Source organism: Talpa europaea (assembly GCF_964194135.1).
Source record: "Talpa europaea genome assembly, chromosome: 13".
Classification (NCBI taxonomy): domain Eukaryota; kingdom Metazoa; phylum Chordata; class Mammalia; order Eulipotyphla; family Talpidae; genus Talpa; species Talpa europaea.
Window position 1 is genome coordinate 58724026 of NC_140080.1, and position 12121 is coordinate 58736146.

Below are 12121 nucleotides of genomic sequence, written 5' to 3' on the forward strand. Positions count from 1 at the left end.
TTTTTTAACCTTGGACAATGAGTTTAAGATTGGGCTCAGAAAGGATGTTGGGAACCTTGGAGATTCCAAATAACTACTTGGAGATGGGTAGTGCCTACCACTTGAAATTGAAGGCCACAGTAGTATGTATCACAGCCCCACAGATTTCAAACTTCATTTTATTTCTTTGTCAAGAGCAAACCTGCCTAAACACTGAATTAGTTAAAAGTACTAGAGGATCTTTGTTTTCCGAAAATCTTTTTCTTCAACTGAGTTTTTACCTACATGGTTTACTACTTTTTTTAACGAAAGCAAAAACAGACTCATAAACTCGTCAAGATATATGAAGTCACAGTTAATTTTCTCCTTCTTGGATAATGAATTTCCTTTTAAATTTAATGTGATATGCATCAATTTTAAGCATTCCAAATGGAAATGTTTAAAACTTTACTAAGGAAAGTTAAATAAATTAAATAACTATGTACTTTGATAAAATTAAATCTCTAAAACAAGTTAGATTATCTTAACTCCCCACAAAGGGGATATTTATCTGTTTTATGTTATTTACTATATTCCAGAAAAAAACTCCTTTACTTAAAGAACATTTGGAATGTCTCTTTACTATAATAATAAAATAACATCAGTACTAGTAGTTACAAAAATATCACTTTTAAAAATTACCACATTTTACACCCATCTATCATTTGTCCTCTATATTAAGACACTTTACCAAATGAAAAATTTTAACATAATTATTTACCATTAACTTTGCAGTATCTTTTCATGAAGTTGCCACCAGCTTCTGGAAGGACCTTCACTTTCTTCTGATTTAATTTTTATCCATGTCAGGGGTTTAGCCTTGTTCTGTTAATTTGATGACACAGTTCTTAATCCTATTAATATTTTTAATTCCTATTAATATTTTGAGATTAAGGGCATCGTTTAAAATTGGGTAAGGTTTTAGAAGGAGACCACTAGAGGGCGGGCTGTGCACATGATCAGGAACAATGACCTTTAGCTACTTTATTTTTACACAAGAATGTTTTGATGGGATTCATAAGAGCCTTGAAAATGTTTTTTATATCTGAAATTTATGATGTGTATATTCATATATAGACAGACAAATGTCTTTTTCCCCCCAAAGATTTATTTATGCATACAAGAGCTGGGGTGCAGGTCAGAGGTGTTGGGGTTGAGAGGATTCACCAGAGACAGAGAGGGGAACAGAACAGACAGATTGACCAAAGTACACTGCTGAGGGGAGCAGCAGGAGAGTCAGGAGAGGTCTGCTGCGCCATGTGGGTAGCTCCCTGGCCGGCTGGGAATCAAACCGGCACTGCAGAAGCTGCACTCAGCTTCATAGGTTGCGTCTTAACCCCTTTCTCCACCAGGGAGGCCCTAAATATCTTTAATTGGAATCATGCAACAATGCGAAACAAAGTAACCTCTTAGGTGAAATATTTTGAGTTAATTGCATATTTGCTTGGCATTTTTTGACTATGGAAACATTTTAACTAGATAAAGTGGTAACATCTAGATATAAATAATGCACAGATAACTATTTCAGGCCCTCTACAGTATATTTCACTAGCTGAACTGAAAATGTGGCCCTTCGATAATTCATTTACAAAAATGTAACTGTTAGTCACCATAGCAGGGTACAGCGACTTTGCTTCTCTTGCTATTGAAACACAAGATAGTCTGAGGCCTTCTTTGAAAGTTTTAAGGGTTTGATCCAATGGGTAAATATTATGTGCCCACTTTTCTAAGTGGGTCACACTCAGAGTTCTGGCTGCCTAGTCCTCAGAGCCATTAGAAGTTGGTCCTTGTGTATGAACAGCCTGCAGTCTGGAGTTTCTCTCTGCTCCACTAGAGCAATGAGATGGACAATTAATAGGACACACCAAAAGTCCAGCCCACACCCCATTTTAACTGCCTTGATTGCCCACTAATTTTCTGTTTTAGTTGGAAACTCCTAGCTCTGTTGGAAAATAGATCAGCTCAAAAAAAAAAAAAAACTTGCACTATTATTATTAAAGTAGGCTCATGTCACTTTTGAGCAACTACAGTCCACACCAGATGTGTCCTATCCTGAGAGGTGACCAGTTGGCCCATTGAGGAAGCAGCACTTTGGGTCATTTTTCTCAGGAAGAGAAGAAGAGAGTTCTGGAAAAGTTAGTCACAGAAACTGTCCAGCTCAATCTGACCCTAAGCACCCTTTTCATAAGTTTGCTGTTGTCCACATTTGGGCCTGCTTGAGGTCATGGCTGGTATCTGCACGTTCTTTCTCAACAAACTCAAATTTTGTTGAAAATGGAACCAGTTGTTTAGGATATGCAGTTGCAGGCTTTTCTTACTTCAAGTTCCTCCTTGAAGTGTAATCCTGAGAATAGAATGTTGCTAACTAATATTTAAAATATCTTCAAGCTTCCAAGAATTTCCTCCCCTAATTATTTCATCTGTTTTCACAGCTGCCATTTTGTTAAGATTAAGCAGCACTTCATGTGAATCCAGTTACTTTCATAATTATGACATCAGTATGTTCAAGACTTAAGTGGATTATAAAATATTACAGATAACTAGTTGGTAACTAGGGAAACCTAGAAACAAGTGCATCTTAATTAAGAAAGATAGCAAGAAGATTTATGTGACATTAACTGAGAAATAGCGGAGTCAGACAGATGGACTTCAAAAAGTCAGGTTTATTAGTGCTAAATTTAGACTTAGTGTGCCTTAGACATGTGGCCATAATGGACTCACCATATCATCTCTGCTTAGATTTGCTCACCCTGTCACTGGCATAGTCAGACAACCTTTGGAGTCCTTGTTGGTCACTTGTGCAGAAAACAGACAGAGAAGCCTGTGCCACTGCACTGGCCTCAGCTCTAGGACACAGTGCAAATGGTTCTCTGGCCTTGTGCAGCCTGGTGGCCCTGTATGTGTTCTGTGGACAGACTAGCTGGAATTTGCTGTCTGGCACCAGTAAGTTCAGGAAGGGAAAGAGAGTGCATCCCTAATGAATTCTCTATAAATTATGAGATGCATCAGCTAATGGATTCTCCCATGAGTCAAATAACTTACTCCTGCTTGAGAGGATGAGAGACTGGAGTTCTCACCCAGGTACTGGGTGTTCTTTATTTTTTTTTCCAAAGATTTATTTATTTATGCATACATGAACTAGGGTACAGGCCAGAGGTGTAGGGGGTGAGAGGATTCACCAGAGACAGAGTGGGGAACAGATCAGGAGGACTGACTGAAATACACTACTGAGGGGAGCAGCGCGTGAATCAGGAGAGGTCTGCTGCACCATGTGGGTAGCTCCCTTGCTGGGGATCGAACTTGTGCTGCTGCTGTGGCTTGAATAGCTACATAGGCTGTGTCCTAACCTCTTGCACCACCAGGGAGGCCTGGTACTGGGTGTTCTTCCACAGTGGCAGGAGGCAGTCCTTCCTTCCCCTCTGCAAAAAAATTAAAAGGAAAAAATCCAGGAAGGAATGTTTAAGAGAAATAAAACAAAAGCTTAAATATCCAAATTATTTATGTATTTGTTGATAGTAATTAATTTCACTAGCATTTCTTCTCTCTGTCCCTTCTTTATCTTCAATCATTCAACTATTCATTCAATAAATTTAAAGGATATAATTCACATTTTAAAAATTTAAACATGGAGTATGCTCTTCTAAAAGTGTCCCCTTTGTGGGGAAATGTTTGCCAGCCATAGATAGAAACTATAATGTTCTCTGATTTAAGAGATCAAATGCTATTGAGCCTCCATGACGGTGCAGACATTAAACTTTCAGCTCTATCAAGCTCTCACCAACCCCTGCAACATGAGTTCGAGTTGGCTCCCTGGCCAGGGAGCTAACCCACGTGGTGCGCAGACCTCTCCTGCCTCTCCGGCTGCTCCCCTTCGCAGTGTATTTCAGTGGATCTGCCTGTTCTGTTCTCCACTCTGTCTCTGATGAATCCTCTCTCTTCCCACACCTCTGCTTACACCCCAGTTCTTGTATGCCTAAATAAATCTTTTTGAAACAGAGAGAGATCAAGTGCCATCAAAAACCCTACCATGCTGTGTACCCTGGACCTCTGAATCCTCATCTAAAAATGAGAAATTATTGAAAGAAATAATCCCAATGGTAATTCCCAGCTCTAAACTTCTGCAATTATTTGCTTCTTTTTATCAGTTAAAGAACATTACAGCCACTCTCTTATCTCTCTTACAGAATTGTTGAACTGGTCACATTCATTAATACAAATGAAAATGTTTTACGAGCCATAGAGAGCAATGTAATTGGAGATAGAAGACTCCAACTCTGTTCCTGGCCTCCAACGATGAAAAAAGGATCAGCAGACAACCTCTGAAGGGAGAAGGGAGCACTTTATGTCTGGGTCACTTTTAAGAGCTCTTAGCTGCTACTGGTTGTCTGGCACTATCTACTGATTGCTGTCTGGCTCAGGTCCGGTCTGTTCCATCCATACATACAGACTCTGGCTGTGCTGCTGCAGCATCATCTCAGCGGCCCCGCCTGTGAGCACCTCCAGCTGCAGGAGTTAGATCCTACCCGCTGCTTGCGACTGCCTGAGCTCTGGACACTTCATGGGATGCGCCATCTTGGATGAGTAGCCTTTTGTTGGCGAGTTCTGGACACTGTGGATACAATCTGGGGTGAGATAGCTGGCCACTTGTGGCCTTAGAGATTCTTTGTTTCCCTTGCTTGTCAAATAAACCCCACTGTGGTTCCCTGAGCCCGTGTGGTCTTGCAATTGTGTGTGTGGGTGAAGAGCCCACAGTGACCTTCCTCTTCTGGCCACTGTCCCTTGACCCGACCTAGCACCCCTGCTGTAGCACTGTTTCAAGCCCAGTGTAGCAGAGTGCAGAGAGAGAAAGGAGAAATTTGATATTAGACAAAAGGGCAGAGAGTACAGCTATGCAGTACATATAGCAGAGTAAGAAATGACCACTTTTTCAAAAGCAAAATGGGATAAATGTGAAGGAATCCACAAAAAGCAAAAATATGATCTGATTTACTGTTTTTTTTTAAAGTTTATTTGATTTATTGTTTTTAAAGACCGCTGTGGCTCTTGTGTAAACTATGGATCACAGAAGCATAAGATGGAACCAGAACCAGTTAGGAAGCTATTTGAATCTCCAGGATGAGACATGGTAGCTCCTTGGGCAGAGAGAAATGGTCAGATTTGGGGTTTATTTTGAAGGCAGGATTGTGAGGTGAAAGGACGAGAAGAATCAAGAATGACTGTGGGTTTTGCTTAGGAAGGTGATGCTTTGGTGCACTGAGAAAGGCTGGGCTGTCACCCTTTCTAATCTCCCCTAGACTCCAACCCAGGGCAGCTGGACTCGCTCACTGTGAAAGATGTTTGTTGCTAACGGCATCAAGGAGCTACTGATTACCAAATCCACACCTTTTTTTTTGTCCCCTCTCCCTCTTACCCTCCATGTGGCATTTGGCACAGTTGACTAGCAACGGTTTTATTTTTGAGTAACTAATCCTTTGGTTTAAATAAAGCCATTCTCTATGGGCTCTCCCCCTGCCTTTCAGACTACTAGCAGCACAGAGTCACCTTGCTCTTCATCTTAATTCTACCCTGTTCTCACTGGGGTTCTTATCCTCTAAATTTTCTTTATCTTATCTATTCCCAACTCTTCCCTACAAAGAGAAACTTTCAGGACAATAATGAACCACAATTATGCAATGAGAGGTCATATAGAGCGGTAAAAAGTGGGCTTATCTTGTCAGCTCCCCTCTGAAGAGTGTGACAACATGGGCAGGTGGAATAGATGGCTAGGGGTGGGCGACTCAGGGCCCTAGAGAAATGGTGAGAAAGTAAGAGTATAATCACCATAAAAAGGCAAGGTTCCAGGTTCCCTGCCCCACCTCATGAAGGATGGAACTAAGCAGCAAGGAGAAGCTAGAAAGAGACTGGAGAGAAGACTTGGACACAGAGATAAGAATCTTGGAGAGGACTCTTGGAGGAGGCACATGGAGCAGAGAGACATGTAAAGAAGTCCCACTTGCTTCTCTGCTTTGGACTTGCACTGGGGACTTGGGGGCCACAGAAGTAGGTACATGGATTCAAGACATGTGGAGACACTTGGGAGAGACACGTGGGTCCATGGGGAGGCTGACAATGGCAGCAGTGACCTTCATTTGTACTTTGATTTTGGTCCTTTCCTTCCAGACTTGCTGACCCCTTCTGCCCCTTTCCTATGGTTTCCAACCAGAAGTTGCCTTAAACTTGTGGCAATCTTTTAGGCCTCAGCAGTCCTGCTTTGGGCCAACTCTGTTTTGCTGGACATTTACCCACGACGGGATGGGTCACTTTGGGTGTTTTATTGGAAAACGACTCTTCTTTCTTCTCTCTGTGCACACTATTCTCTTAAACTTCTTTCACACTAAGAAGTTGTTGTCTTTATGTGGCAATGGCAGAACCCATTTAGAGGTTACAGGTTGGGGGAATCCTGCGATACCCCTTAGTCTGACAATTAACAAGACCAAGCACGAAGGGGACAAAGGCATTGATGTGGAATCAGTTGACCCACAGATGATCTGAAAAGCACAGACAAGTCATGTTACACAAGCCTGTGGTTTCCAGGCACATTTGAATGGGCTGAACTTGCTTGCCCATCTAAGCCCCTGCAACCTCCAATCACTGCCTGTGTATTCACTCCTAAACAATATTTCTGTTAGGGGGGGAAAGGATGTCCTAAAGCTAATCCCATACAGGCTTTGTGGACTCCACCCCCACCCCAGGCCAAAGCCAAAGACACTGGGAACTCCAAATCCCATCACCACCAAAGGGAAGGTGGCTGGGACCTGAGGGTGGGGTTAAGCAGCCAGGTTCGTATAAAGGCAGACACGTGGGCTTTGAAGGGGTCCCGCATTTTGATTCTCCGCCAGCTTGCAGCGTCTGGCCAGCTCTGAGAATGTTTTTGGGTTTCCAGGTCAGTGGATCGGGTAGGACGCATTAAATACTTTATTTCCCTATTTTCTCCCTGAGTTGTACATTTTCCTTCTTTCCTTTTCCCTTGTAAATAAACTTTTATTAACCTTTTGTGTGTGCCTGTAGTGGAGTATTCATAAGTCCCTTTTAAGCGCGCGGGTGAGGACCCACAGCCAGGCAACCTGTTCAATATCGGGGCTGCCCTATAACATTTCCATGTGTCTGCTATGTGCCAGGTGCTTTACCAGGCACCAGATACCTGCTCAATCTTTTTCCTGGCCCTTGTTCCTCTGCCCCACCCTTAGATGTTCATATTCCCCACGGTCTTGTTCCTGGGGTCAATGCCAAGGCACCCTCTTTGGCTGATATGACCTAGAACCACAAACATGAATTGCCATCCTTGTGCGGGCTGTCCTCTGATGGCATGGCCCACAGGGATTTCAGATTCAACAGTTCTGAATCCAGCCTTTTCTCCTCAGGCTCACCCTGTCACAGTCTCCCTGTCACCAGATCTAGACATATGGGAATCATTCCAGATTTTGCTCTCTCCTTCAATCTAGTGGCCAACCCAAGCAGACTGCCAAATGATGTATTGTATCTGGACCCACAGAATGTAAAGGCCCATGTGAGTTAGAAGTGCTGAGATTTTTATTGAATGAGCTAAGGCATGTGGAAATCAGTAGACCATCAGAGCAAAAAAGTGATGTTATACTTGATTAAAACTCACATTTTTCTTTAAAATCCAGCTACATTATTATGACATTGGCAAATATGTTTTAATTTGGTTTTTAATTTCCATGGTAACCTTAAGTATCTGGAAGTAACCTCTGGATAGCAGTTGTAAAAATTTATTCTCCGGAAGAGTATACAAGCTCCTTTTTGGGAGATGCCAGTGAGTTGGGAGATACTGGCAGAGTGCAAAGATTGCCTCCAATGGCCTCCATTCCCTGAGACCCATCTGTAGGCCTCAAGAAGTGTACCAAACCCAAAGGCCATCCCCTAGGTCAAAGCTCCAGAACAAATTGGCCTCTTTAACTGAAAGATTAGGGTGTTTCCGTGGCTGGCTGTGCAGTGCTCTGGGGGCAACAGCCTGTCAAGAACTGTCTCTTCAATTGTCACAGTCCTATGGAAGCCAGGAACACAAACTACCCTGGTCTTCAGATTCAGGGGATCAAGGAGTATCAATCTTTTTGTGGCAATCAATCTTTTTGAATAGCAATTGTAAAAACCATGGCACCAAACTCCTACAAGAGTTCCCTTCCCAGAGACACAAGCCAGCTAGAAGTCAGCCAAAGGAGAGTACAAAGATACAAGAAGGCCCTGAGGCCTGTGGAAGGGTTTACAGTCAGCTTTTAGAAGTCAGTTTAATTAGAAACCTTCCCTTCAGGCTGCAGCTATGATGATGATAAAAGCAGTAGGCCTTTTTTATGATAAGACTGAGCTCTTGGGTCTGTGGCTTCTTGCAGTGCCCTGAGGGTGTAGTTGTTTAAGAACAATTTTTCTGTAGGTTGCAGTCCTGTGGGATCTGGGACATAAGCCCCACTGTCCTCCAGAGGGAGAAGATGCAGAAGTGACCCCTGGCAGCAGCTGCCAGACAAGGAAATATGCTCCTTTCTGAAGATATCTGGGAGTGGAGCAAGACTCAGAAAGGTAAGCACCAAAATGGGGGGAGGGGGGTTTACCACCTCTGTTCTGGAGACCTCAGCTGATCCCTGGCCCTCTGGCCAGTGCTTTCAGGTTGGAAAATGAGTCTCTTTCACATGAAGTCTGTTTTTCAAACAGCTGCTTCTGGGCTGGCCCTGACCACAGCGCCTAAGGGCAGGTTATCAGTAGGTAGCTTACAGAGGGGCCACTGTGTCTTCAGTGGTTTCCTGTTCTGTGCTGTGTCCCCCTAGAGTCAAGCCTGGTTGTAAGGTGTGAGTGGTCAGGCTGTGCTTACTCCTGGGCTAGGGGAGAAAGAAGGGAGCTGCACCCCTGTGTCTGCACTGTTGGAGAAGCATTACCTCAGGAGAGGACTCTGGCCCAGGAATATTCTGGGACAGCTGCTCATGTAAGAGCTGCCAGATAGCAACTGAGAAAGGGGACTTTGTTCATTTAAATTACTGTTTTATTTTTAGAAGGATACTATTTGACTAGTAGCAAAGGATATATACAAATGTATAGTATGTATACATGCATATATGAAATATAACAAACTGTATTACTTGGTGGTACTACTTTTAGTACTTGGGTGCACATTGTATTGGCTCAATTTTTACTAATTATGCCACTCCTCACCCCCCAACTATTCACCAAATCCTAGACATTCTGTCTCATTCATTCATTCAAAAAGTATCTAGGTTATATATGATTATTCATAGCAACTTTGTTCATCCTAGCCCCAACTGTGACTACCCAAATGTCCTTCAGTAAGTAGAACAAAGTCTGGTACATCCTTGCCATGGAATACTATTTAACAACAAAAAAGGAGTGAAATATTGATACAGACAACATCTTGGATGAACCACAAGGAAATTACATTGAGTGAAAAAAGTCAGTTGAAAAAGGATACATACTGTATGATTTCATTTATGCAAATGATTATAGATAAATGATAGGTTAGGGATGAGGAATGAACATGGCTATAAAGAAATAATAAGATGGCTTGAGTGTATTGACTGGTGTCAACATTACATATAGGATAAAAGTGGTTAGACACAAATACATGTTCATGTATAACTGGTGAAATCTGAAATATGGATTGTATCACTGTTAATTTTTTGGTTTTGATATTGTGTGTAGTTGTACAGAATGTAAATATTGGTGAAGGTTAGGTGAAGGGTAATAGGACTCTACTATTCATTTCCTTGTAAACTTCTATGAATATTAATTATTCTTAAACTAAAAATTAATAATCATTTAAAATTAAATTAACTTCATATATTAAAGTAAAAATAAAAATAACATTAAAAATTAATATGTAAGAATTGTCTGCAATGCGCTAGGGATTATCCTCCTTTTTGTTTTCCTTTGTATTTGTCCCCTCCTTTACATCCCTGCTGCTGTTCTGTTTTAGGCCTCCCCCCATACCTGTCTTTGGCTTGTCTCACCTAACTCAAGTTCATTCTCCACCTTCCTATCAGAGGGATCCTTTAAAGCAGTGCTTCCTAAAGTCTTCTGTGCAAGTGAACCACGTGGGATCTACTTAAAATGCAGATTTTGATTCAGTGCAAGTCCAGGGATTCTGCATTTCCAAAAATTAGCAAAATTGCCAGGCGAGTGATGCTGCTATTCTTGGACTGCCCTTTGAGTAGTAAGGATCATAAGAAGCCCCCCATGGTATCCCTATAGTTGGTATTCCCTCCCATGGTATCCCCATACTTACATCTCTTTAGCTGATTCTCGTTGTACTTAGAAAGTTCAGTTAGAGCATTGAAGTCTGTACTTTAAGTCTCCAATGACTTCATCTCCCTTAGTGCAAAATCTAAAGGGTTTACAATGGCTTTCAAGACTCTTTAAGACCTTCCCCATCCTGAAACTCTCTGATCTCAACTCCCATTCCTCTTTTTTTTTCACCTCATTTCTAGCTTCTCTGGCCTTATTAAGGTTCATGGACTAGGAATGATCTTGTCATGGGGCCTTTGCACTGACTGATTCCTATGCTTGGAGTGTGCTTCCTTCAGATGTCTACATCCTGAACTCCCTCCATTATTCCAATGCTGCACAAATTGCCTTCTCAATGTGCTCTAACTAATGAGGCCTATTCCTGTCTAAGATTGCAACCTATTACTCCCCAAGTCATTTTGATCTTCCTTACTTCCTCTACTTTTTCTTTTTAATGTAACAATTATTACCTACTAATAGAACATATAATTTGTTTATGTTAAATCTATTGCTAATTGTTTGTGTTCTCCTAAGAGTAGGGATCTTTGTTTTATTGTCCAATGAATAATAAGTGCCTAGGACATTTGTTGACACAGTGTGTGTGTGTGTGTGTGTGTGTGTGTGTGTGTGATGACAGAATTGTTTAGCACATTTACATGGCCTGACCGTGGTTTATTTCTTCCAATTGTTACCCACTCTTCCTTCCATATACTTTGTGTTCTAGCTTTCTTAAATTGCTAATAGTTGTAATGTTCCTTCCAAGTTTTTCTTCCACTTGCTACTTATCCTTCAATGTTAAGATTAAGAAGATTTACTTATTTCCATTGTCTGGAACATTCTTGATCATGCTCTCCATTATTAAACAATTCTACCTGTAATAACTTTGTTATTGCACTTGTCTTCCTTTATTTGAATAGTTTATTTACATTTTAATCAGTCAGGGTCTAGACAGGGAACAGGAGGCACCCTCAGATGAAATCCTGAAAATAACTTTGTGAAGGGAGTGTTTACAGAAATGAGGAGATGTAAGGAAATTCAGTATTGGATACAGGAGCCCCATGAGGGTTCCAGATTTGAAAGAGAGAAATGTGGGCCTCCCTGGTGGTGCAAGGGCTAAGCACCCCACTATGAAGCAATCTGAAGTCTCTGCAGCACCAGTTTGATCCCTAGACTGCCAGGGAGAAACCCACATGGTGCAGCAGACCTCTCCTGCCTTGCCCGCTACTCCCCTCAGCAGTGATTTTCAGTCCATCTGACTGTTCTGCTCCCCACTCTGTCTCTGGTGAATCCTCTCACCCTCTGCACATCTGGCCTGTACCCCAGTTCTTGTATCCATAAATAAATAAATCTTTTTTTAAAAAAAAGAGGGAAATCTATTCACAGAGGAACTGACAAAGTTGCCAGCATGCCAGAACAATTCGCTTTATTGGCTGAACTCAACCAGAAGCCACAGAGCAAGGGAGCTCCAGAGATGCAGTGTACACAGGTCAAATCCCTGGAGGCATGGAGTAAGGCAGGAAGAGTAGAGAGTGCATCTGCAGGAGAGGTTGGCAAACAGCCACCACTGAGATCCCCATGAGATTGAAGGTTCCTGAGGGCAGGTCCACTTTTCTTTCATTCTTGTAGTCCAAGCTTCTAGCACAGGACTTGGTTCAGAGGGATCACTCAAGACATCTTTGTGGAAGTGAATTACAATATTCAGGCATATGCCACATATAGCTTAATATTTGTAGGAAGGTAGGCAGGAAGGCAGGCAATCTCTTTACTGTCTTTCTTTGGCCCATTTTCATTCACTTTTACCCAGTATTGTTTTTATATG